At 43.4% G+C, this 27,563-nt stretch overlaps 1 protein-coding gene across 2 annotated transcripts in view; it reads left to right on the forward strand.

The window, feature by feature from the left end:
• Window positions 1–21,066: 21,066 nt before the first annotated feature.
• KCNG2 (potassium voltage-gated channel modifier subfamily G member 2) overlaps window positions 21,067–27,563 on the forward strand; it is a 101,234-nt gene continuing 94,737 nt past the window's right edge. Inside the window, exon 1 of one of the 2 annotated variants that reach the window (XM_019490452.2) lies at window positions 21,067–21,567. The gene's annotated coding sequence lies outside the window, so the exon portion shown is untranslated. Of the gene's footprint in view, window positions 21,568–21,803; window positions 21,936–27,563 lie in introns of those variants that run through there. The other variant, XM_014606617.3, reaches the window with a different exon arrangement.

Here is a 27,563-nt window from a genome sequence, read left to right on the forward strand (position 1 = left end):
AATATGTGCTGTACAACTTTGCTTAGCTGAAGTAACCAGACATCATAGCAAATCGCTCATAATTACGACTAATTCTGTGTGTCTGATGAGTCACCCAAGGAACCATTAATTAAAAAGAAAAGTGTAAAGGTTATTGGTGACACTTAATCTATCACTTCAGTTTTATTTATTACATATCACCAAGAATGGGAGAGATGTCCTGCTATAAGATACCCTTCTTCTATAAAGCAAGTTCCCTACTTTTGCCCAATACCCAGAAATGTTTCAGTAAGAGCATAACTGCAGCAGAACTCATTTAATTTTGTCATGCATGTTGTTGGGTTCTAAATGAGCTATCACATCTTAGTGGGGAAAAAATAGAAGATGAGGGAGAGAAGATGACTGTGAACAGTTTCATGACGCTTTGTAGCATCCAGATGAAAAGACTGAGTGGATGTTTCTTTCAAAAATCAGAAAATGGTATAGAAAAAAGTATAAAGGCTTTGTTGAAATTAACAATACATGGATATCTCCAGTGTTGTCTGGGGAATAATAATGGCTGACCGTCTTTCACCCTTAGGTCAGTATTTCAATTCTAGATCAGCTCAATGCTAACCAAAAGACATTACCGACAAAGGCTTATGATCTGTTGTTTAAGGGCCCCTGTAACAGAGAGCCAGAAGGCTCCTGTTACTTGAGAAAGAAAGAGCAGTAGGAGCAGCTAATTACAAGGAGACTGGACAGCCAGAGAAGAAAATAGAGGCCAGGAGGGCGTATTGTATAGCTGGGTACTTTGCAATAGTCCAGCAGGGAGTAGTAGGGCAGGGGAAACAAGACAGTCCTACAGTGGCTAGGCAGCAGCAGTAACCTACCCTGGGGTAGAGCCAGCAAGCCTAATCAGAAGGCACCTGTGGGTTGCTGGGGAGGTCACCTGATTGGAAAGGGGCAGGGCCTGGGAGATACAAGCTCAGGGCTGAGCCAGGGTAGGCAGTCTGTCCATGCACGCTGCCAGGAAAAGAGATCTGCAGAGAGAGATGCCAGTTGCTGGGTGACTGATTGCGATTGTGCTAGACCAGTGAAGTTACATAAGGGCTGAGGGCTGGCAGGGGATTAAGATCCAGATGAGTAGGGGTTGGTATACAGCTAGTGGACTAAGAGTTTAGTTATGACCAGGGGGCTTACGGTTTTGGTTTGCGTTTTGACCAGTGGTTCAGGTTTGGGACTACAGGGGAGGTTTGGATGTCCCAGCTGTGCCTACAGGATACACATGCACCTTGAGGGGTAAGGCAAACAGTGAAAGTAATGGAGAAGGGGCTAGGGACCTGGAGCCTGTGACAAGCGAGAACCAGGGCCAGGGACCTGCAGCCCATGAGGGGCAGGAGTCAGAGCCCATGAAGGGCAAGACCAGAAGCCAGGTCAGATACAATGGGCCTAGGCTAAGGGAACCAACGAGAGGGAAGAGGTGCATGTCAAGAAGGCTGAGGTCCCACCAAAGGTGTTGAGGCCTGATGTGGCCTTCTGTTGGATTGGGGCCAAGTGCCCACCAAAGGCATTGATTGTTAACATGTGTAAGGCAAGGGGACAGCTGTAGGGGAGGTCAGAGGCTGTGAATAGTTCATAAGGCAACAGGTGCCCTGGGGGGCATGTATGGGCCAGAAGGACCAACAGAGTGTGATCCTAGACCCTGAACAGGAAAGGAGTCAAGGGGCCAGCTGCCCCTGGAAGCTCAGGACTTTTATAGCCTCCTTTTGATCTTTATGAGAGGGACAAAAGTGGGACTGTCATGGTCCAAGGTCAAGCCCAAAAGATCCTAGACCTCCTTATGAAGGTAGTTCAGGATGTACAGGACAAGAGGGCGTACCAGTCCAGCAGAAATGAGTAACAGCCCAGTTTGACCTTGCTCAGCAGCAGCTGTGGGTATTAGAAATACCTCAAGGGAGGAAGGGAGAAAGGATTGGAAAAACCACTCCTGAAAGGAGTTGCAGGCATTTACTCCAAAAAAAAATATTCAAAGGTGATGATCAGGGATCCGGGTTTTTCGTTCACCATGGAAAAACACAATGACAGACAGATTTTCTCATTTTAAAGAAAAAAAATTTTTTTTTTCTCCTTTAAAGGAGAAAGATGCAGGAAAGGTGGGTTTCCCCCTGCAGGCTGGCAGAGTTCCAGCCTGCAAGGGGCTGGGGGGAGTGGAAGGAGGGCGATCAGGCAGGGGGTGCACACATGTGCATGTGGCAACCAGGAAGCAGGGACTGCAGCTCTCTGCAGGCAAGTCTGGGTGGGGAGCAGAGATTGAGACCCCCATAGTGAGAGAGGGAGGTAGGGAGTTGGACAGGGTTGGGGGTAGGGGCACTGCCCAGCTGGGGTGGGGCTTGGGGCTGGAATTTGTGGCCATAGGGCCCAGGTGGGAGTGGGACGGAGCCATGGGTGGCTTGTCCAGGGGGCAGTGTGGGAACTGGCTCCCCACTGCTGAACGTATTGCTGGGAGGAATGGGGGGAACATGCCCCCTAGATTTGTGCACGGGGTGGGGGCAGATGCGGGCTGGCAGCTGTGGGCTTGGGGCTCCCTGTCCTGCTGCCTTCCCCTCAGAGGTCTCCATGGCCCAGTAAGTAGGGCTCAATCTGTTGGTCATGCATCTGCTAATGCATGATAAGGTGCGACTGGCTTTGTTGATGGCTTCATTACACTGCTGGCTTATGTTCATCTTGGAGTCAACTATGACTCCAAGATCTCTCTCAGCATCTGAGCTGCTGAGGTCATCCCCCAACCTATAGGTGTGCTGGGGATTCCTCCTCCCTACGTGGAGTACCTTGCATTTGTCTTTGTTGAATTGCATCCTGTTTTGTTCTGCCTACTGCTCCAACCTGTCCAGATTGGCCTGTATCTAATCCCTGCCCTCCGGTGTGTGAACTTTGCCCCATAGTGGCCTATGAGGATGAGGCCTATGAGGTTACAACCTAGGTGGGACTATGAGATGTGACAACCTGATAAAAGGAAATCCAGACAGATATATCATGTAAATAAGGAACCATGGAAGGCCAGAGAATTACTGTTAGTATTAATGCCCTACCCAGCAGAGCAGGAGTTTGGGCCAAGCACAGAGGTGAAAGAAGTATTACAGGTAATACTGGGGACACAATTTATATCCCTTCAACCAGAACAAGCTAAACATCTGGTAAAGGAATGTCCAGAACCAGGCCTCTAACAATTATGTAATGAACAGGATAGAAACTCCTCTAGGTAAAGTTGTATGCAAGGAGTGGAGGCTTACTCTTAAGAAGCTTGCAAGTATAGGTGAAGACTGAACTGAAAAGGATGCTAGAGATGGGGATAATTAAAAATCTCAAAGCCAGTGGAGGAGCCCCATAGTAACAGTAACCTGTTCCTGTTGCTATTCCTATTCAGTATTCAAAGCTGTTCCTATTCAATATTCCTATGTTTTGATTTCCAGAAAGCAAATAGAATGGTACATTTATCTGCCTATCCTGTATTGTGGATGGATGAGATTCTGGACCCTAGAGCTAATGGGGGAATAATGGCAAATTCCTCTGGATCATGAGGTTCAAGAGAAAATGGCATTTCCAATGTTGTGGGGACTTTTTTGATACAAAAGAATGCCTTTTGGACTACATGGAGCCACAAAAACCTTCCAAAGACTAATGTACCAAGTACCTAGACTCCATTAAAAATATGTGGCTATCTATATATTGACAATATAATTATATTTACAGAGACTTGGGAAGAACACTAAAGAGTCCTAGAGGCAATGTTGAGGGGCTTGAGGAGAAAGGGATTAATGCTGCACCCCCGAAAATCTTATAGGAAAAGAGGAGACAGGCTACATCAAATTTCAAGTGGGGAGGAGGCAGATATAGCCCTTGGTAGTCTGCCTTCATCCCCTAAAAGTACCTCTTTCCAAGCACAGAAGAGAGCAAGGACATTCTTGGAATTAATTGCTTGTTGTAGACCAAGATTTTGTATGCCAAGATGTTGGGAGACTATGGTCCTACTATCGGACCTTATAAAAACTTCAGCACCTACAAAGGTCAAGTGGACCGTCGCATAAGAACCTGCCTTCCAAAGAGTAAAAGCAACATTATGCAGACATATGCCTCCAACCATAGGAGCAGACTAGCTGTCTTATCATAGAAAGAAGGAAACCACACACAACCTGTAGCATACATAAGCAGGAAATTACAAAATAAGAAGAAAGCATATTCCACAATCAAGAAGGAGCACTCAGCCCTTAAATAGGCTATCAAAACAGTGTGGTAATACCTCTTAGGAGGTCATTTTACAGTAATCACAGGCCACGCTCCTCTAAAATGGTTCCAACAAATGAAAATTTATAATGCCAGTCCAGATACGTCAGTACCTAAGTCTACAACAGTACCACTTTTCAGTAGTACACCTGTAAAGGAAACAGCATGTGGATGTAGGGTGTTTTGCTGTGGGAAGAGCAAAAAGGCAACTGAAAGGAAAAACAAACTTAGATCTACCTCTCAAGCAGGAAGAAAAGGAGGGAGAAATTTGTAAAAGGACCGTCTCTCACCCCAACTACAAAGAAGGAATGGAAAAAGGGGAAGGGCCCTTTAAGAGTGAGAACACAAACTGAGAGGCCTGCCCTTCCAGCTATATGAAGGAGGGCCCCTACAAGCCAAGAGCAGAAGGATGTCAGCAGCAGGGAAGAGTAGAGTATCTGCAGGAGGAGACTGGACCCAGGATGCAGACAGATTTGGGGAAAGTGCCAAAGTGGAGTGAAACTAGACAAAGACCAGGTAGGCCAAAAGGAAGACTGGGAATAGTGAAAGCATATGAGAAGGAGCCAGCTTTAAAGAAAGGCTTGTGCTGGGAAAGTAGATGGATGGGAGCAAGTCTAAAGAGGACCAATAGCAAATCCTAGGGGGGGCATTGGAAGGGGCAAGCCAGCTATCAAGAAGCCACAGGAGACTGCTAGGGTTGCCTTGGAGTCTCTAGGAATTAGATATAATCTCCAGGAGACTGTTGAGAGTCACCTGGGAGATAAATGATAGGGCATTCATTAAAATAAATCTTAAATGTTGAATCCAATTTATACAGTAGTCCAGTGGGTTTTTTAAATGTAATAGTAATGTACATTTGCCTTCCTGAGTACAGTACAGTAGATCAGTCATTAATGTCATTGTGATGAAACATCTCGGAATAGATTCAAACAGAGTTGGCAACCCTAGAGACTGCACACAAGGAGACCCTGAGGAGCAGAGGTGTAACTGGGCAATTCTGTCTTCTGGGTAACCCTGCTGCATGGGGCTGCAGCTGTGTTACCAGGTGATAGTGGCATACAGGCCAACAGCATGGCTGCTGCCTTTTTTGTATATTACCCCCATGGGAAGTGGTGCTTTGGGCTGGTAACCCCTTTAGTTATATTACTAAAGAGGAGGCTCGGTTGTGAGAAGCAGTGTATCCCTGCAAGCAAGGCCCCATCGCCCAGTGACACACTTACTGAAGTAATACCAAGGCATGGCAAGCAAGTCAGGTGGGGAAGCTAAGAGAAAGAGCTACCTAGTTCATGCAGGGACCATAAGAACTGCATCTCATCTGAAAAAGAGGATGTTGATGCATGGTTGCACTGTGAGATGAGCAGAGTTGGTGACCTCAGTATCCACATCTGTAAGTGTGTCAGTTTTGTACACTTCACCAACTTATATTTTGCATCTTTCATGAGAACTACATGTCCTTAAACTTTCAAGGAGAAGGGTGCCTGCTCTCCTGCTCTGGCTAACTTAGTCTTGCAAAGAAGGCATACTGAGTCCAAAATAGACTAACAACTGCCCTTCCCTGCATTACCCTAACTCAAAGCTGACTGTGATTCCAAAAGAAAAAAGGCCAAAGGGTATGAGACCCCTTGACATACAACCTAACTCAGTTTCTTTGCTCATCCTTCTGCTGTGTAAAAGCTCCCAGACCAAGTAGGAAAAGGATAGGAGAAGGCTGAGGTATAAAAATCTTGTTTAATTGTACCAAACAGGCTTTTCTGCTGAAAAAAACCCCAAATCCAGTCACCCGAGTTCATGTCTAGATGGAAGCTCATTTTTCATTTTGTATCGACCACAATAGCAGATGCACTGACTGGGACTCTTAAGCATTCGTTGCATGAAAATCCAGTCACTGGGAAGACAAAATGTCTATTCCACAATACCAAAATATCTCATGTCTCTATAACAGGGAGTTGTCCAGGGAAGGAATTTGCAGAACTTGAATATACCTGGGATATCATCATTTCTAGCTGTTTCAAGCTACCCTCACATTTACCATTTGCTCCCTTTAACTTCCACTGTTGGGATTCTGCTGAGTTTAGCAGCAGTCAGGGTTATGCTAGATGGCTGGAGTGGTTCAGGGAACTGGATAGGAATGCTAATTATTTTTTATTAGTCTCCACTTCTGCTATGGACCATCCAGCTTTTTTTGGTCATCAACAGAAATTAGGGCTGACTCCTTAAATCTATTCCAGAGAGCAGATGGCATTGTTAAACTGCATCCTTTCAGTTAGAACAGTTCTGAAGAAACACTGTGATTCTGCTGTGAAATAAGAATAACTTCACTGAAGACAGTGAAACTACACTAGTGGAAGGGAGAGCAGAACTGGGTCTCTTGAATTTAAAATCAGAGGGTTTCCTAATGTCTCTATGGATTGTACTCTATGTAAAGGGGCAATTTAGTTGTTGCCTCGTATAAATAGATGAAGGAGTTCAGCAGCAAAAAAAGCATTTTAGCTGGCACAAGCTCTCTTCCTGGAGATTTAGGATTGTAAACTATTGGACAGTACTGACAATCAGACTATAGACAGTTTAGCATAAAAAGAATTCCCACCTTAGCAGGGAGTTGTATGAGAGCAGGGTGTGGAGTGGTGCACTAATATTTTACTGGCATTCCCCACCTCTAAGCAATTTCTCTGGAGGCTTCTCTATGCCAGGAATTTCTGCTACCATTTTTTCTCTGCTTTACTGGTAGTAGTAACTGTGGAAAGCCAGGATGCCAGTGTTGCAACTTGCTACCACCAAGTCATTATAGGCACACTATTATCATCAGGCACAGACAATACCTGGGTTAAAACACTGATGGCTTCAGAGATGTTGCCTGTGCTTTATTGTGGCCACTGACAGAGGTGCACTGGTGATTGGAATTGCGTTTTTGCAACGGCCCATCTATCCCTTCCTCCAAGTAACTCTAAAAGGAGTGGGAAGCTGAGTTACAGTTCATACACTCTTCATCTTGCTGCCCATGAATCTTGCCTTCTGTGTTTCCTTTCCCAGTATTTCTTTGTCCTCTTCTGCTGATTTGAAGCCAACTACAAACCCACTCTCGGTAGTTGGGATAACATTTTCAACAGTATGAAAGGCTATAGATGTCAAAAGTCCCATTGTCTTTCAATGAGACTTAGTGTTGTCAGACATTTAAAAATGTTACCTTTTTATGTGATTAGGAGCTAATATATTAATAGTTCATTATTGAAGTTCTTTTATTTCTAAATATAACTTATGTCAACACTTTCATCTTGATTTTCCGACTGATGTTACAACAATTGCTATCAATTAATTGTTGTGACTTATTAGTTATAGAGTGTAGCGTGAACCCTTGGTACCATAAAACAGATAATATTTTTTATTGGACATTTACTAGTTACCAAGCAGTCATTTCAGTGCTGCTAGAGCTGGCCAAAAATTTCCCCACTTAATACTTTTCTGTAGGAAAATTTTGATTTAACTGAAATTAGAATATTCAATAGGAGCATGTCAGTGTAACACCCCCTTCCCCAAATTAAATTAAAATATCACAATCAAAATTAACCATGCCACTTTTCCTAAAAGGAAATGTTTGAGTGACCTAAATAGATTTTTAATTTCATTTAGGAGGAAATTTTAGTTTTTGATCATTTGTTCCAGTTCACAATGAAGCAAACTATGAAATTGGAGAATTTCACACGGAAGGGAAAATCCTGTTCCTTCCCAGATCTAAAGGGTGCATAAACTGTTCCTTAGCAGTGCTTACATGTAGATTTAAGCAGTTATTTACATCTCATCACACAATTATATTCCAGAGAAGATAATTCTGCTGGTACCTTTGGTGAAATCATTCATGTTTTGAGCACTGTTGACTTTAGCTATGACTGCTTTTCTTTCCTCTGTAGCAGAGCCATTGGTATGAGCAGAATTTTTTTAAGAAGCTCATCAAGTTGCACTACTGATGCACTATATAGTCAACCTTCCTAAACATGCTTTGCAGTTTTGCTGTGCTGCTTTCCATTCCTTTACTAAAGCATGCTGCTCATTTGAACCTTGGCTGTACTTACTAGAAATACAGTGACGCAAAAGTTGCCAAGATGCCTTCCCTTCCTCAAACCTGTCCCATCTTGGCCTTCGCACTGGGGACTGTCAATAAATTGTACTCTGTTAAATTAATTGATAGATTTTGGTTTTAATCCAGATAGGAACTGATGAGATGCATGCACAACATAAGGAGCATCTTACAAACCTTCACTGCTCTAACATTCACTCTCCCACACTTGCTGCTCCTCCTCCCTCAGCTATTACAGAATTTAGAAGATGGGTAGTATGAATTCAAATAGCTTGTAAGTGGTCTAGTGGGCTGCTTCTGCTGTAGAAGCCACCAAACCTAAAGGAACAGAGGTGCAGCTAGAAGGGTTTTTTGGTGTTATTTAGTAACCATGTCTAACTGCCTCATATTCTTTAACATTGTGTAAGCAGCAAGGATGCAACAGCTTTGCTCCACTGTATTCCCTTTTATGTATTGCAACCTATTTGGGCAGTGAATATATCTTCTTATTTCCGTCATCCATCCCTAGCACATTGAAATAAGAAATTAATGCTATGTGAGATCAAGGCACTTACCTATTATCCTTCCATTTAGGGGTGGATGATTCAAGGATTTTAAAAAAAGGCTCACAGTCAGGCACTTGGCTCAAAAATACAGTACTAAAAGCAGGGTTAGAACATTTCTGCCTGAACCCTGCATGGGCTCAAGCATTTTGTTTAGATTCCTCTATAATATTCTTTAGCTTGCACATGGAAGCTGAAAATGGCATTAATGATCATAAAGTCCTCCAGCCTTTCAAAAATCCAGCCATATTTATTAGTCTCAGTGACCTCTTGCTGGCTGCATTACACAAATATAATGTTCCCTTTTGGTTTGTACTAAATGTAATGTCTTTCACTTTCTCGTTGCAGACAGAGTGAAAAAAGCATCTCAACCAGTTTTCAATGTGCTGTTCAGTATTTTGTACCCCTCCCTCCCTCCCTCCCTCCCTCCCTTATTCTTCCTTTTTTTCATCTAAGTACTCTACTTCTTCTCAGCTTATTCCAAAACATAGTGGGAGTTGAGGGCCTTTAAATAGGTTCATCATCCTATGCATCTTTCTAATTCTTAATATGGCCCTATGCCCTAGGCCTGGCCCACACTTGCTGATACCATGCTGATGCCACCTGGTGCCAATTAGAATGGATTCTAATTTGTTTGTCTGGCATCAGCAGGTGGCAGCAATGGTTAGGTGGGTTACATCCTGCTCGCTTCTATCCATGACAGTTTCTGCAGCCCAACATAAGGCTCACATGGCTTGCACTGTCATTCATTTCACACTAGTACTGTGACCTAAATAATCTCTGGAGTTCCACATGTATCTTTTCTCTTCTCCCAAGCATGGCCCTATGTCTGATTGAATGTCACTATGACTATCAGATGCTCTCAAGAGCACATATTCTTTCTAGTGGTTGCAGCTTTCAGTGAATATAAGTCCTAAGAAAGAGGAAGATGATAGAGAAATGAGGAAGAGAAGGTCAGGTGAAAAGGGTGAGCTACTAATGGTACCACCTGTCCTGGAAACATTGTCATAGGCATCAGCTACTAAACTTTCAGGGAGCTGCAATTAAACACAAACAGCCTGTAAGACACTAAATTCATCCAACTTTTAAAGTGGATTAGTTAAATACCATTACATCCCTGTATGTATACTGTGCACAGTTTGGACGTGAATTAAGATGAATTGAATTAAGGCTACTCTAATTCTGAACAAATATGTCCACACAAAAATGTAATATGGTTTAATTAATCTGCTTAAATTAACACCTTAGTTTAGTGAAATTCAGCAACAGTAATTCATGTTGCTAAACCTTGAAGAGATTTTCTTGATACTATCCTCAACTAATTGTCCTTGATTTCCAGCCAGCTAATTTAGAGAACATTTTTAGGCTATGAAACCTATAATGCAGTAAATACAATATTGTAAGGGCAGGCATTGAGTTTATACAATGAATTGTATTTAAAAACTAACCCTCAATTCTAAAGTTTTGCCAAGAGCATTATAGAACCCTTCCTGTTTCCTCCATTTGTTCATATTTAGAGCTGTTCTTTCCTTTATTTGGCTATATCACTATTCAGTAAATTGTGTAGATCTGCTGTTTAGTTTCCTTACATGCTTATGGTGCACCGAAAGATGAAATCTAATTTCCAGGACACTTTTACCCAATAATATCAGAAACAATAGTTCTCTCCAATCGCATCTAGCTTTTCATCTTGTTATTCTGAGTGGGAAATTTCTAACAGTGAAAAACATCTTTTCAGTCTGGATTGTGGGGTTATGAAAACTCGTTCTAATGACATAAAAGTTTACATTTAATGATGCATATATCCAAATCTCTAATAGATAACCAATCTCTGAATGTAGAGCTCTGAGTATGATAACAATGAAATTGCTGATTTGACAGGGGGAGTATTAGGAACCTACATCTTGGTTTGACCTGTGTACAGGGCACACTTTATAGTGTGCAATCTTATTTCCCCTCTAGAAAAATACTTGAGGTTTCTGTGTTGAGTAGTATTACTAATGTGCGCATGTAGGTCTTATTTTGTGTAGCAGAAGAGTTATATAGCTAGTAGTTCTTTGCTCAGACAAGCTTTTTCTCATTATTTTGAAGACAAACCCGAACTAGAAAAAAACTTGTATAATGTATTTAATAATGCTTCCATTAGAATATAGATTTTATTTAATATCTTAAAAGTCAGTTTGGTTTTAATTGGAGGGTGGTTTTTATTCTATTTGTTATGACATCATGTGCTTGGAACTGAACATAGAAGAATACAGAGATCTGAAATCATAGCTGTGACTCCCAGCAAATCTGCAGTAACAGAATCTGCTGTCTAATAAAGGAGGTAATAGCAAGGCTGTAATTCACAGCAATAGTCTTTCCAAAAAAATATGTCAACCATCATTGTATTGGTACATGCAATTAATAGCTTTTGCTGAAGTCCTCTGTGGTTCGTATAATTTGTTTTGTTTACTTAACTCTTACAGTTTTTCCAGCATTGACAATTTTATTTGAAATAAATTGAAAAGTTCACTTTAATGTAGAAGGCATACAGCAAGTTACATAATTTCTATATATAGCTGCAGAAAACTCTGATTCTTCCTCCTCTAAGTCCTGAGAGAGAATATAAATATGTACACTGTATATGTTATATACATTTATATAATATATACATACAACCACTCTTGTAATGCAGCATATAATTATAATCTTGTGCATACATATAACCATGGTACTTGGAAATAACTTCAGTGGCTAACGGCTGTATTTTCTTTGCCACTGCTATAAATACATTTATACCAACCCTTCCAACTACATCACTATCTACAGCAAGATCCCACACTACTTGGAACTTTTTCCACGTCAGCTGTCCTGATTGAAATCATTTACAGTCATATAGCAGAAATTCAATATAATTGTTTTCCTATTCCAAAGATCACTTCTACAAGAAAATCATTGTACCTGATGTTTAATGTTCCTTTTTTTTCCCCACAGGTATAAAAATAATCTCAGGCATAGTTACCAAATTTTTCTGTCTCCCCCTTCAAAAACATACAGCACTACTTGGTGACAATCAATCAAAATTACCACAATAACAATTTTCAACCTAGTCTTCATAGAGACACTCACTTAAACCAAGTAGATGCATTCTGTCTAATGTGAGAACTAAGAAGTGGGAGTCAGAATTCTTGGAGGTTTAAAATCCTCTGTCACTGACAGAGCAACAACATTTTTATACCATTCTCAACACAGTGTGCATGCACACAAGGTGTCCAAAACTCACCAACACACATTACCACTCCTACTCAAAGATTTTCTTCTCTAAAGAATAGTAAACTGCAAACCTCATCTTCTTCCTAATGTTAATGTTTCTAGGAATTTTCCCTGAAAGATTTCTTGTTGCCCACCCAGTCTTTTTAAGAAAGATAAACATGCCTCTTATCCCAGATTGCAGCTAATAGGATCCACCTCATCTGCCTGTTAGGGTGAGTTTGTAGAAGTGCCCTGCATCTCAATCCAGATTGTTAATGTCCAATTCGTTTTGTTACCAGTTTTGCTGTCTGTAATATAGGTATGTAAACTCAAAAGGAATTCTGTGAAATTCATTACCTTAGTGTTTGTAAAATGCTTTGAGATTTTGGACTGAATACGCTGTAGTACTTAAAAGTTTTGGTTTGGGGGAGGGGAGGATTTGGATCACATAATATAAAGGGAAGTCTATAGTAATTTCATTTTAGCTTTAATAACAAATGACTTAATAAAACAATGCTAACAATGTAACAGAGCAGTATGAAGAATACATATTATTGTTATTGGTACACATAGTGGCCATTCATCCTTGTAGCTGTTGACAGATAATATTCCCCATTTCCTCAGTTTTCAGGTAAAGACAAATTGGTGTGTTGTTCATACCTGAGGATGCATGTATTGCAGTGTGACAAGCTAGCTCTTAGTGACAACTGCAAGCATATAAAATATAGCCTCTCCATAAAATAGCACAAAATAATGCATGTTTCCACAGGTAGAATAAAAATAACCTCTTTTTCTACATATTTCACATCCACAAAAGGGATCTGCAAAAGAGGATAGAGATAGGAGGTTTCATAGGCAACAGCTTACTTCTTCAGAGACTATGAATGGATTTGCACAGAGCAGGGGTACTAAATAGAAAAGAATAAAGTTATATAAATTCAAGGGGGTGGAAGGGAGGGAGCACAGCTGAGAGGTGAAGGTGTCTCTTGCCTTTAGTAGTGGTGCACAACCTTTGACCCCATGAGCCGGATGAATGGTGCGGAGCTTGTCTACAGGCAGGATCCTGCAGGTGGGGTTGGTCCACAGGCTGTACCCAGAGGAGGGCTGTCACTCAGAGTCGATCCATAAGTGTGATCCAACATGCTGGCCCAGCTCCATGTGCTGGATTTGGCCTTGGCCTGACCCCCCAAGCTGGCGTGATCTAGAACAAGGGGGGCATGCCATCCAGGCCACAGGGCTCCCCTGAGTCTAGAAAGTTGGCAGTAGGGGAGCAGTGGCAGTGATAAATTGCCATAGAAGCCACAGCAGTTAACACTGTCATCACTCCTCCACTGCTAAGGTTCTGGACCCATGGGGAATATCATGGGCCAGATGAAATGGCCAAGTGGGCTAAATTCAGCCTGTGGGCAGGACTTGACCACCACTGCTTTAATATTTTCAGAGTTTAAGCAAAAGGCCATGGGCAGAGTGGCCAGACAACTGTCTTTTGGGCCCTTTCCACAATGGATGTTCCTGCTGTTGCTATCAGTGGAGATGGAGCAGCAGGGGTACTGATAGTATATTTAAAAAATAAATGTGCCAAGAAATCACAGTCACTTGACGCCAGTTGTCTTCCTGCCTAGAGTGGGGTAGGGGGCTGGACCCAATGATCTGCGAGGTCCCTTCCAGCCCCTAGCAATCTATGAATCTATGAAAAATGCATTAAAAAAAACTTGACCATACTGCTGTTGACATCACTGGGAAGTTAGGCAATGATTTCATTGGGAACCAGAATGAAAGCAAGAATCTTTAAAGCAGTGGGATGATCAAAGCTGCACTGGGGAAAACTTTTCACGGAAGAGGATGGAAATATCTTTTTATTGCGCTACAAAGATTTGGTTGTAACAAAACCTGATAAAATATACTCTAAACAAAAAAAAAAGGAACAATAGTAGTAACCAAAGGCAACTGATTGGAGCCCATTTTTTCAGATGTAGGCATAAAACAAGGTGGCATATTTCTTTATTACTTTTCTTGTTATGGTCTGTTTTTGTTATCACTGATTTCTGAGGGTACAAGACTGAGCTTGCATTCCTTAAGGCACTAGACTAGGGGAAAAAAATGACATGCTAAATATAATGAGATTGAATACAAGGAATATGAATGTAAGACAGTATATAGCTAGCATATTCCTGTGGATAGTAGTAGAGTTTAGAAATCTGGATTCTAGTTTGGTGTCTCTTCCATCATTTGATTTTGTACAACTCAGATAACTGTTCAGTTTCTCAATTTTTTCATCTGTTAAAAAGCAGAATAACCATTCAGAGCGATCTTTGTAAACTGCATCAAGTGCTAAATATTATAATAATTATAGCACTTTGGGCTCTTGGACTTGGAACTTATGTGCAAGTAAAATTCTATTTGTAATTATTCATTATTAATGAACTCAGAATGTCAAGGAGAAGGCAAGAAATATAGGAATGGGGCTTGTTTGTTTAACAATAATAACATGTTTTGGGATATGGAAATGGAGATACAGTTAAGCAATAATGCTCATCATTATATTCCTGGGGTGTGCTTCCAGTCTTATGTACTGTTATGTAAACTAAGTGTAAGTCAGAAGTTGGCGCATCTAAAATCATTGGGATTACCCCCATATGCAAAATCAGAATTGGGTTACCAGTCATATATATGTAAGTTAGGACTTAACCTGTGACAAAATAAGAAAAACAGTAAAGAAATGTTTTACAATATATTTTGGAGAAAAACAGGATTTATTCGGTAAAACTGAACGAGATAAAGCAACTAAGAGAAAGGACACCTAAGGGACAGTCATTAAAGTTCAATGCAGTATTATAAATATCCCAAGATAAGCATACACTTTAGCAATAAACAAACTAAAACAGTGGTGCCCAACCTCCTGGGCCAGCAAGCTGGGTGAGCAGCATGGCATTGGTCCCCAGGCCTGATCCTGCACAGGATTGGTGTGTAAGGTCAGTGTGCGGGTGCAATCCTATGTGTTGGTCTGACCCCATGCGCCAGAACCAGCCATACACCAATCTAGTCTAGCACACAGGGCCATGTTATGTGGTCCACAAGGCTCCCCATGGGTCTGGACATTTTGCAGCAAGGGAGCTGCAATTAATAGTACCTGCTGCCAAATTTCCGGGCCTGTGAGGAGCCCTTTGAGCCAGGTGACATGGCTCTGCAGGCCAGATCTGGCATGTGGGCCGGAGGTGGAACACCACTGAAATGGAATAAGAAAGGCTGAGGTGGCTGAAAAAGGGAAAAAGTGAAAAAAGTTCTTCAGGAGAAGGGAAATTGCAAGGACAGGTTTTAATCACACTGGTGCTGAGTCAGTGAGGGGGCATGATTTATTTAAAAAAAAAAAAAAGACAGGAAATTAAGTTAAGGAATAGCCTGAGAAGGATATTGAAAATATCGATCCTATGACCCCAGCTGACTTCCTGCCCTTTGGGCAGGGGGCTGGACTCGATGATCTTCCGAGGTCCCTTCCAGCCCTAATGTCTATGAAACCTATGAAATCTATGAAAACGGGGAATTTAAAACACAAATGGCGAATGGTGTAAGTATGCTCAACTACATGCTCCTTTTTATCCATATCATAAACACAAAACTAAGCGGAATGTATAGAAAAAGGATACAAATATAAAACTGATATATATACCATAGACTGTTACTTGTTGAAGTAGCTGGCCTGTCTCGTGAGAAACAGAGAGATTTCAACCGGTTTTGAATACTACTTATATACTATTTATATAGTATACTTTAGATGGTATAAACAAAATTACAGGGAATACAAAACCTCACACTTAAGGATGTATTCCAAATACTACCAAGAGTAAAAAATTTAGGGAGAAACATCTCTTCTCCTTTAAATAGGTTATTTTTAACTCTGGTCAGGGATTTTTCATCTTCCTCTGAGACCTCTAGTGTTGGCCTCTGTTCAGCTCAGGTATGATAATTATGATATGTTTAAGGATGATGCACTGACTGAACAAATAGATGGTGCTAAAAATATGAAATGTTTCTTTGTTTCAGTCTTTAAAAGGCAAATCCATGACAGATGCCAGAACCAGGCAGATGTGAGGTTCCTTGAGGAAAAAGGAAATATTGAAAGAACTTGGACTTGTGCTAGAGTAAATGGTAAATACATTAAAAAAATCTAAAGCCTGACATAAATCAGGGTCATGTACCTGCCACAAAAATTCTGAAGGAATAGGTAAAAGAGGTGAAGGCTCTCTAGATATATGTAAGCACTTTTTGAAAGAAGGTTTTACAAGTGCTGAAGAAAATTCAATGTAACATGTATGCCAAAAATATTAATCCAGGAAGCTGTTGTCATTTACTAAATACTTAAAAATCATGCACAATGGGACTTTAGAAATATGTGACTATGATTCTGAAACTGGATTCATCTGGGTAGAGGCCTATCTGCCCTTACAAAGTCCCATGGATATTAGCATAGCTCTGAACTTTCAGAGGTGTCTGCTCTTGCAGCAGATTGCAGGGCAGGGGCCCTGATAGAAGGTGAATCTACCCCGATGTTCTTTTTCTTAGGGTCTAATCATGAAGGAAAGTACAAAATCAAGCCCCCAGGCACCACTAACCCTAACTGCATCTGATTTACTGGGTGGGTTGGAACAGCCTCTACTCAGCCATTCTTGTCTCTCAAGTAAAATTAGGCAAATGTTTTGCACCAAGGATTAGGCACAACTCAATAGTCTGGGGGTGTACTTTTAAACCTTTGGGTCTCTCCTGACCATTCAGGAGGCAATTATGGAGAAACTGCGCAAGAGTTACAAATTATCTCTAATTATCTTGGACAGACGCTTGGCTGGGAACTTCAGGAATGATCCTGACTTGAGCAGGGTGGTGGTGTGAGGAGTAGGGAGGGGGCTAGACTAGATGAATTAGTGAGATCCCTTCTACCTCACAAATAATCTTTCCTATGATCCTGTCTTCATAGATTCATAGATGTTAGGGTCGGAAGAGACCTCAATAGATCATCGAGTCCGACCCCCTGCATAAGAAGGACGGAGTGCTGGGTCTAGATGACCCCAGCTAGATACTCATCTAACCTCCTCTTGAAGACCCCCAGGGTAGGGGAGAGCACCACCTCCCTTGGGAGCGCGTTCCAGACCTTGGCCACTCGAACTGTGAAGAAGTTCTTCCTAATGTCCAATCTAAATCTGCTCTCTGCTAGCTTGTGGTCATTGTAACCCCCGGGGGTGCCTTGGTGAATAAATACTCACCAATTCCCTTCTGTGCCCCCGTGATGAACTTATAGGCAGCCACAAGGTCGCCTCTCAACCTTCTCTTGCAGAGGCTGAAAAGGTCCAGTTTCTCTAGTCTCTCCTTGTAGGGCTTGGTCTGCAGGCCCTTGACCATACGAGTTGCCCTTCTCTGGACCCTCTCCAGGTTATCCGCATCCTTCTTGAAGTGTGGCACCCAGAATTGCACGCAGTACTCCAACTGCGGTCTGACCAGCGCCCTATAGAGGGGAAGTATCACCTCCTTGGACCTATTCATCATGCATCTGCTGATGCACGATAAAGTGCCATTGGCTTTTCTGATGGCTTCGTCACACTGCCGGCTCATGTTCATCTTGGAGTCCGCTAGGACTCCAAGATCCTTTTCCACCTCTGTGCCACCCAGCAGGTCATTCCCTAGGCTGTAGGTGTGCTGGACATTTTCCTCCCTAGGTGCAGCACTTTGCATTTCTCCTTGTTGAACTGCATCCTGTTGTTTTCTGCCCACTTGTGCAACCTATCCAGGTCTGCCTGCAGCTGTTCCCTGCCCTCCGGCGTGTCCACTTCTCCCCATAGCTTTGTGTCATCTGCAAACTTGGACAGAGTACATTTGACTCCCTCGTCCAAGTCACTGATGAAGACATTAAAGAGTATCGGTCCAAGGACCGAGCCCTGCGGGACCCCACTGCCCACACCCTTCCAGGTCGAGACTGACCCATCCACCACGACTCTTTGGGTGCGACCCTCTAGCCAATTCGCCACCCACCGGACTGTGTAGTCATCCACATCACAGCCTCTTAACTTGTTCACCAGTATGGGGTGGGATACCGTATCGAAGGCCTTCCTGAAGTCTAAGTATACGACATCCATCCCTCCTCCTGTGGCCAGGCGTTTCGTAACCTGGTCATAGAAAGAGACTAGATTGGTCAGGCACAATCTGCCCGCCACAAACCCGTGCTGGTTTCCCCTCAGCATAATTTGCCCTGCCGGGCTCTCACAAATGTGAGCCTTGATAATTTTTTCAAAGACTTTACCAAGGATGGAGGTGAGACTGACTGGCCTATAGTTGCCCGGGTCCTCCTTCCTCCCCTTTTTGAAAATGGGAACCACGTTAGCCCTTTTCCAGTCCTCCGGGACTTGGCCCATGTGCCACGAGCGTTCGAATATTCCCGCCAGTGCCTCTGCAATGATGTCGGCCAGTGCCTTCAGCTCCCTTGGATGGAGCTCATCCGGGACTGCCGACTTAAAGGCATCCAGTTCTTCCAAGTGACTCTGCACCACCTCAGGATCTACGTATGGAAGTCTGGCGCCTTGCTGCTGCCTCTCTACAACCCAGTGAGAGATTTGTCGTGCCCCTCACTTAGGAACACTGAGGCAAAGAACTCGTTGAGGAGTTCAGCCTTGTCCCCCCTGTCTGTCACCAATTGTTTCTGCCCATTTAGCAGGGGTCCTATTCCTCCCTGGGCCTTCCTTTTACTCCCAATATATCTAAAAAACAATTTCTTGTTGTCTTTTACTTGGGTTGCCATCCTCAGCTCCATGGTAGCTTTGGCCCGCCTAACTGCCTCCCTACAAGCATGAGCAGAGGAGGTATATTCATCTTCAGTGATCTCACCCTGTTTCCACTTTTTATGTGCTCCCCTTGTGGCCCTTAGGCTGCCCTGGATTTCTCTGGTCAGCCATGGAAGCCTCCTGGCCCCTTTCCCTTTTTTGCCTCGCTTGGGGATCGTCTTGCTTTGTGCCCGAAGGATCGTTTCCTTTAGGCACAGCCACCCTTCTTGGGCTCCCATTCCTTCAAAACTCCTACTCTGCAGTGCTTCCTTGACTAATCGCCTGAGTGCATTGAGATCAGCTTTCCTAAAGTCTAGCACTTTCACCCTACTAGTTACCTTACCCACTCGATGTCTTATATTGAATTCTATTATTAGGTGATCACTGTCTCCCAAATGGCTACCGATCTGGAGGTCCCCTATCATGTCATCCCCTGTTGCCAATACCAGATCCAGTATGGCATTGCCCCTAGTGGGACCGTGTACCTCCTGTGTCAGGTGGAGGTCCTGTACACAGGTTAGAAACCTGCGTGAGGGGTGGGACCTTGTTGTCTGTGTCTCCCAGCAGATGTCCGGGTAGTTTAGGTCCCCCATGACTATCGCCTCTTTAGCTTTTATGGTCTCCGAGAGTTGCCGCAGGAGCCCCGCATCTATTTCTTCCCCTTGGTGTGGGGGTCTGTAGTAGACCCCTACCACCAAATCCCTTTCTCCTTGCCCCCCATGTAGCCTAACCCACAATCCTTCTACTTCCTCAACCTTGGATTCTGTCTTGATGAGGATTGATGTATATTGCTCACTGACATAAAGTGCAACCCCCCCCCCTTTCTTCCTCGACCTGTCCTTTCTGTACAAGTGCCCAAGCAGTTCCTCCCTACTAGGAACTGACGCCTGGCCAAATGCATTGATTTAGAAGTCCAAATGATATGGCCCCTGCTATGTTACATACATTACACAGTTAACTGGTGAACCATGCAATACATTTAGACCTGCCACAAATGCAAAGTAATTATCACATAATAAAAATGACTGTCCAGCTACAAAAAGAGCCAACCAGCTATAAAGTTAGTGCTTGAAAATGTGTAACAACTCTATAGCTAGTTTCTATCCAGCTTTCATTTGAATGTGTAGCAGGGCCCATAAACTGACCACAAGTGCAAAGTAATTATCATACCATCTACTGGTGAGTCTGCAATAAATTTAGGTGGGACACAGGTGAAAGGTAAGAGGGACCACAAATGCAAAGTAATGACCATATAATTAATAGGTTAATAATGCAATAAATTTAGATGGGCCACAGGTGCAAAGTAATTATCACAATTAACTGGTTAGTGGTGCAATAAAGTGAGACTGGCCACAGGTGCAAAGTAATGATCACACCATTAAGTGGTCAGTGATGCAATAAATTCAGACTGACCACAGCTGCAAAGTAAGACCCACCACAAGTGGAAAGTAATGCTCACACAACTAACTGGTTAATCACACAATAAATTTAAAGTAGCCACAGGTGCACAGTACCAATCACACAATTAACTGGTTAATCATGCAATAAAGTAAGACTGGCCACGGTGCAAAATAAGAGTGGCCACAAGTGCAAAGGAATGATCACACCATTAACTGGTTAATCCTACAATAAAGTAAGACTGGCCAGAGATGTAAAGTAATGATCACACAATTAACTGGTTAATTGTGCAATAAATGTAGTGTGGCCCCAGGTGCAAAGTATTCATTACACCATTGACTGATTAGCCAGCAATAAATTTAGACTGGCCACAGTGCAAAGTAAGAGTGACCACAAGTGCAAAGAAATAATCACACCATTAACCTGTTAATCCCACAATAAAGAAAGACTGGCCACAGGTGCAAGTAATAATCAGACAACTAACTGGTTAATCAGGCAATAAATGTACAGTGGTCACAAGAGCAAAGTAATTATTGCACCATTGACTGATTAATGTGCAGTAAATTTAGACTGGCCACAGGGTAAAGTAAGAGAAGCCACAAGCGCTAAGAGTAATAATCACACCATTAACTGGTTAATACTGCAATAAACTTAGACTGGCCAGGGTACAAAGTAAGACCCAGCACCCAGGGCAAAGTAATGATCACTATAATTTAACTGGCTAATCGTGCAATAAATTTAGAGGGGCCACCGTGCAAAGCAGCCATCACACCGGTGTTGGCCATCACAGAGGACATTGCGGTTTTCTGCTATTCTGTCCCCTATTGAAACGAAACCCAACGCCTTTATGTCCTCTATTTTTCTTTTCAAGCAGGTGTCATCACTGCCTAAATTTGTTGCACGATTAGCCAGTTAAATTACAGTGATCGTTACTTTGCCCTGTGTGCTGGGTCTTACTCTGTACCCTGGCTAGTCTAAGTTAGTCTAAAGGCGCCAGGTTGCGTGTCAGTAGAGGACAACCGGCCTGTCCTCTATGATGGCCACCCTAATCACACCTTCAACTGGTTAATCCTGCAATAAATGTAATGCTGGCCGCAAGCCCCAGCTGACGATCGCACCATTCACTACCGAGTCTGCTATACGCTTATTCGGAGGGGCCACGCGTGCAAAGTGATGCTCAGGGGACTCCGTCCAGCTAGGAAAAGCAGCCAGCCCGCCCCAGCCTGGCAGCGCTTGGACACACGGACTAGCTGGAGAGCCGGGCGCGTCTCGGGGGGTAGGTTGCGGCTGTGTCCGAGGGGACAGGCAGACGAGTTAGTCTGGGGCAGTAGGATCTCTCTGCCGAGCCCGACCGCAAGAGTTGGGGAAATTCTTCTTCGTGAGAGGGCCCGCGCCCCACGGCCGGGAGGCGTGGCGGGCCGGCGGGGGCACGGCGGAGGACTGAGGCGCGGGCGCCGGGGCGACGCGAGCGAGGCATCCGCGGGAGGCGGGCGGCGGCGCCGAGGGAGGGAGGCGCGGGGCAGAGGGGAGGGGAGCGAGCGAGAGAGCGAGCTGCAAGTTTGCTGGATCCGGATCGGGAGCGCGGAGCCGCTGCGGGCTCGGGGGCTGCGAAGAGGAGCCAGGACCCGGGTATGGCGCCCGGAGGTGGGTCCCGCGCGGGAAGGCGGCCCCCGGAGCCGGGGCAGGGCGGCTGCGAGACACCTGCGGGGGGGTTGAGGTGGCGGGAACTTTCTGCGCTGCTTTGCCCTTTCGGCGCCTGGCAGACTTGGTGGGGTGGTGGGGGGAGCCCCTGGTTGGCACGCGGCGCCCCTGCCCCCGGGCCGCGAGGGGACGCAGAGCCGTTCCCGCCGGGACTGCTGCCCCCAGCCCGCAGCGGGGGGAGGGGGGTCTTCTCCTCCGCTTCACAGAGCCGGGAGTCGCAGCACGGGAGAGGATTGGGTGTAGGGAGCTCCTCGGGAGGTGCAGCCCCCTGCTCCGAGCTGCACCGTCCCCACCTAGCCCAGCCCAGCCCAGCCCAGGGTCGGAAACCCCTCCAAGGATGCAGGTTCCCCAGCCCCCGGCTTCACCAGCCTCCTCGGTAGAGCGCCTTTGCGAATATCTGACCTAGACTTCCCCTGCTGCAACTCAGGCCCCGTGCTCCTTGTTCTGTCATCTGCCCCCACTCGGAACAGTCCAGCTCCATCCTCTCTGGAGTCCCCCTTCAGGGAGTAGTTGGAGGCTGCTATTAAATCCCCTCTCAGCCTTTACTTTTCCAGCCCTGGTGTCTGTGAAATCACTTCTGCAGACTAAATAAGCCCAGTTCCCTCAGTCTCTCCTTAAAAGTCATGTCCCCCCAGCCCTCTCACCATTTTTGTTGCCCTCTGCTGGACTCTCCAATGTGTCCACATCCTTTCTGTCATGGGGGCCCAAAACTGGGCACCGTACTCCAGATGTGGCCTCACCAGTGCCTTGTGGAGGGGAAGAATCACTTCCTTCCAGTCAAGGCAGAGCTGCCTCGTTCTGGGCTCTAAAGGACTTGACCGTGGACTCGAGTGCCCCTATCCCTGTCCCTATTCTTCTGGTGTGAGACATTAAAAGTTAATTGGTTTCAGTGAGCACCTCAGGTCCTGGACCAGGGGTAATAGCTTAATTCAAGATCTATTTGAGTCCCTCTGTCACTAGGAGGGTAGTCAAACCCTGGAACAGGCAGGCAGGCTGCCTGCCTGAAGAGGTGGAAGGATAGCCAGCCTCAGAGCTCTCTAAGACCGGGACTGACAAAGCCTTGGCTAGAGTGAGATAGTTGGGGCTGGTCCTTCTTGGACCAGGAGGTTGGACTAGATGACCTTCTGAGGTCCCTTCCAACACTCACATCTTATGAGTCTACCTTTCCCTCCCCTGCCCCTGTATAGACACACCTTGAGGACTGAGGGCTTTAAACTCCCTTGCCATTTCTGCCTTGAAACTTTGTTTGAACCTTCAGCTGCTTGAAAAGTAATTGACTTGGCTTTTGACACTGTTTGGTCAGGGACCACTTGCTCTGCTAGGATTCCAGGCACAAAGGTCAGTTCTTGGTTAACTGGCACAGGGCATCACCGTGGCATTTTGGTCTGATAAGAAAAGTGTGGGTTTTTCCCTTCAATGCCAGTTGAAATAAAGCTGCTGTAACTAGGTTCGCAACCAGGTAGAAGCAATCCATTGTTTTTTCCAGTGTAAGAGTGATATAGCTGTGATAGTTCAGAAATGGTGTAAAAGGGAAGGATTTCTTAGGATGAGACCAGTTACTATACTAACTGCAGAGTTAGGGTAGTTAGACAAGCTCTCTTTGAGGAATGTCTTGCATTAGAGTTAGACAAGCTTTCAATTTCAGCTATGCAGTTGGTCCAATAAGAGATACCTTCCTAAGAAAACCTTGCGCCTCACGTTGATTTCAAAGGCATTTTGCTCAAGATATGTCTAAACTTGAACTTTTAATCATTCCTCTCTTTAATACAGTGTTAATTAACATGGTTTATTTACGATAGACACCAAACAAATGTTTTTTCCAAGTTAGAGATGTGTTATTTTTGTCACATCTGTTGACGCATGTTAATACATTACTAAATCCTGTATGTACAGTGTTAGCATCTTTGTCAAGATTGGTCTGAAAACAGAGAATCACTGCTAGGGTCAGTATTGATTCAGGTGCATGTTGTTTAACTGTGCTGTGTATTCAGCATCGGTCCTGAAAACTGTGGTTAAGATGTATCAGAAGAAGAAATTCCTTATTTCTGGCTGCTGGAAGTCATGCTCGGCTACTTTCTGAAAATGTGGGCTCTCACTTGGGTGAAATTTTTGTTCTATAGTTGATTATATTTTACATAAGCCTCTGGTTCTTAAGGGAAAGATTGTCCAAGTCCACAAAGAAATGGTAAACCCCACCTGAATTACATATGGGACAACTTTTAGTACAACTTAAAACACTAGTACTATTCCAGAGGGGAGAAGTGTCTTTCCATTCTGTTTGTAGTCCACAATATTTCTATGGCTCTGAAAAGACTTAAAGGTGGTCCTTAAAGAAAGAAAAAGAAGTGTCTGTTCAGCTCCTCTAAAGCGTTGCTTATTTGCTCTTGTTACAGTTTGTATAACTCCAATAAATTTTTAAAAATTACTAGAAAAGCTACTGTTGAACATTTGACACTTCTTTCCTTTCAGATAAGGGCTGAAAAGGCCCCCCAAGTTCACATGGTTTTAAGTCCTTGAAAGATTTCCAGCAAAACAAGGAAGACCGGACCAGATGTCGTATGACTAATGTAAAGAACCAGCAGGGTGTGTGGGGGGTGCCAATCCTACCAGACCATCTTACACATTGTAATGGGGGGAAGTGTTGGGGGTGGTGTTAATAGACTCCAATTTATTTCCACTACAGTTGCTCTTATTTTGATGATCAAAATGTCAGCCATTGTGAATAATTCCAGAGTCAGACTTCTATCATCCTAAAAATTATTTCACAATCGCCACATATTTTCAGGTTATGCATGCCTAAAGCATTTATTCACTTGTTGAGGTGATTAAAGTTATTTGATTTGGCCTTAAGCCTCTGGTTTGATGCCTAATAACACATTCAGTAATTGTCAATAGATGTCTGTCATTTTATGGGCTCCATCATGAGGTGGTTTTAAAGGTGTTCGTGCAGAGCTTTCTGCTTAACATATATCTGAATGGCCAGGTCCTGCATTTGAATCCCTGGGAGCACCTGCAGAAATCCAGTTGTGGAGTCTAGTCCTAAATGCAGTTTTGTCTCTTGAGGGGGTTTTTTGTTTGTTTGTTTGTTTTGTTTTTAATGGCTCCCATTTCCCAATAGCTTTACACCTTGAGGGGGTTGTTAAATTTCTTGGGTGGACAAGGTGTTGAAGGATGCTTTTTGTCACATTTCTCAGTCTTCCCTCCTTGTTTGTGGTGAAGCCTTGGGGATATTACCTTTACATACCTGAGTAGGATTTAGGAAAAATCAAAGAGACTGCTCCCAGAGAATCTCTCTCTGCTTTTGCACTGAAACTAGCCCATGTTGGGATTAGGTTTTAGAGGTGACCATTAATGTTCCTGATTACATAGTTTCTTGTGATGCCTCAGAGCTTGTCTGTGCAAAGAAGCTTGTGTAGAATAAACTAGGCTGTGAAATTAAAGCATAATAGCTATTTCCTATTTGGATGTTTTTTCTTTGTTTTAAGTAGATATTACTTAATTGTGTACTCCCTTTTGTGTCGAAGTTCCCAGTTATTTGTTTAAGGAGCTCCCACTAAACTGGAAGACTATCCAAAATGGCTAGTGCTCCTTGCTGTTCCTCTCTGCATCAAAAAAGATTATCAAGCCCATTGAGTTAACCTGTTTAAAACACACTAGTGTCTATAGCTAGCAACACTCAAGGTAATAGCTGGCCACCCTTGACTCACCGAGTAAAATGACTAAAATACCCATTTACAGCTGGAACTAAGGGGCAACCTTTGGAGCAAAGTTTACATTAAAGCCCCTAGTAGTAAGATCCTTTACTCTGCTGCTTCCACATCTCTCTTCTTTTTGTGTGGTTGTTCTCAATGACTTGCAGAACAAGACGAAGGCACAGTAAAACTGAATAGATAATAATAGCAGGGAAGCAAAATCCTGGGTCCACTTCTCGAACGGGAAACCTTTCGTCTGCATCAAGACTGTGGGATGGAGTTTTGTCTTTTTCTTGCCAAGGGGAAAAGAATTAGATATAATCTGCCCTGAAATAATTGAAATTGTTATGCCCCTGGATGGAGAAAGTGCAAAAAGTGAAATGCAATTGAATGGGGACTACAACTTGAGAAGAGCCCAAGTCCTAGGTCTCATTTTCAAAAGGGTCTTTGGGTACTTACTAACAGGCTTTTAAAAGTATTAAGTTGGTTAGTGATGAGGACATGAGCCTATTGGACATTTAGGCTCTGATCTTTTTTATTTTTTTTTTTTTTCAAGAGATATGTAGGTAGCTAACTCCCACTAAATTACTTATTTCTATGAGAGCTAGGTGCCTGATTGAGTTTAATTATCGTAAGTCACTTGAAAATGGAACTTAGGCTCCTAAGTTACTTGCCCACTCTAGAAAATCTTCCCTGATGGGTATCAGTTCCACTTTGAATGTCTTTTAACAGTAGCACAAATGAGAGAACTACAAGAACTTTTGGCCTGGCACCTCTCCAAGCATCTGACGCATTGCATTGCACTGAGCTTTTTATTTGCTTAATTCAGATGTCACTTTTGAGTTACAAATTGCAAATTATCCTCTTGAGATTAATATCTCTGTCAGATTGATTTAAACAAAAAAGGTGTAGTAATCAATGGACTAAAATGTTTTGTGTTGTACCAGTTGGACCTTCTTGGGTATCTGTTAATTAGTCTTGACGACTCAGAATTACTTCAGATTTTGTGTTACTTGGGAGCTGTGATATGTATTCTTGTTTTGTGTTGCCTCAGAATCTGTATTCCATTTTGGAAAGCAATTTAACTATATAGAAGGCCAAATTGTGCCACCTCCATTCCCACTGGACATTGTTTCATGGTGTAAGAACTCCGTGCATTTCTGTGGGACTTTTGACAGATGGGGATTGAAGAATGGCAGAAGTCTCAAGCTGTTGCTGTTATAGTCAGTGACTTTTTTATTTTATTTTTTTAAAGCCATCCTATTATATGTAAATGGCTTTCTCCTCAATCCCCAGGAGACCATGGGTCAGAGACTCCCATCGTTACTGAGGATGAGAGATAGTACGTTACTTGCACAGGAGTCCCTCTGCCTCCAGAAGTCCACCTGGTGGGGAATGGCCCTGTGTCCACAGCACTCTAATTCTGCCCATTGCAGACTTAAACCCCTTTACAACTAACTGGAGACTAAGGTGGTCCAGGGGTGAGTGCTTTACCTGCACCCATTTCTGATGCTTCCAGTGACCTTAAGTGCACATATCCCAATATGAATACAAATCGTGGAGTTTGCAATAAATATTTTAAGTTGTATTTCGCTCTGAAAGGGTACAGGGAGTATATGGATTGAAATTAATCTTCCCAGATTTTCAATAGATATTGAAATCTCTGATGAACAGCCAGATTGTCTCAACATGTTTGCCATTTAATACAATTATATTAATAATAATAGTAATATGCAAAACTTCACTTAGTCACAGCTGTCTAAAAAGAAGTGTAGTATGCATGTTTTCATAATGCAAGGATAATTTAATGGGACATTTTAAAGCCATCCTATTTTATGTAAATGTTGTAGTCAAAGCTCAGAATGTGACCATCCTTGAC

This window comes from Alligator mississippiensis, chromosome 3, assembly GCF_030867095.1.
Source record: "Alligator mississippiensis isolate rAllMis1 chromosome 3, rAllMis1, whole genome shotgun sequence".
Lineage (NCBI taxonomy): Eukaryota > Metazoa > Chordata > Crocodylia > Alligatoridae > Alligator > Alligator mississippiensis.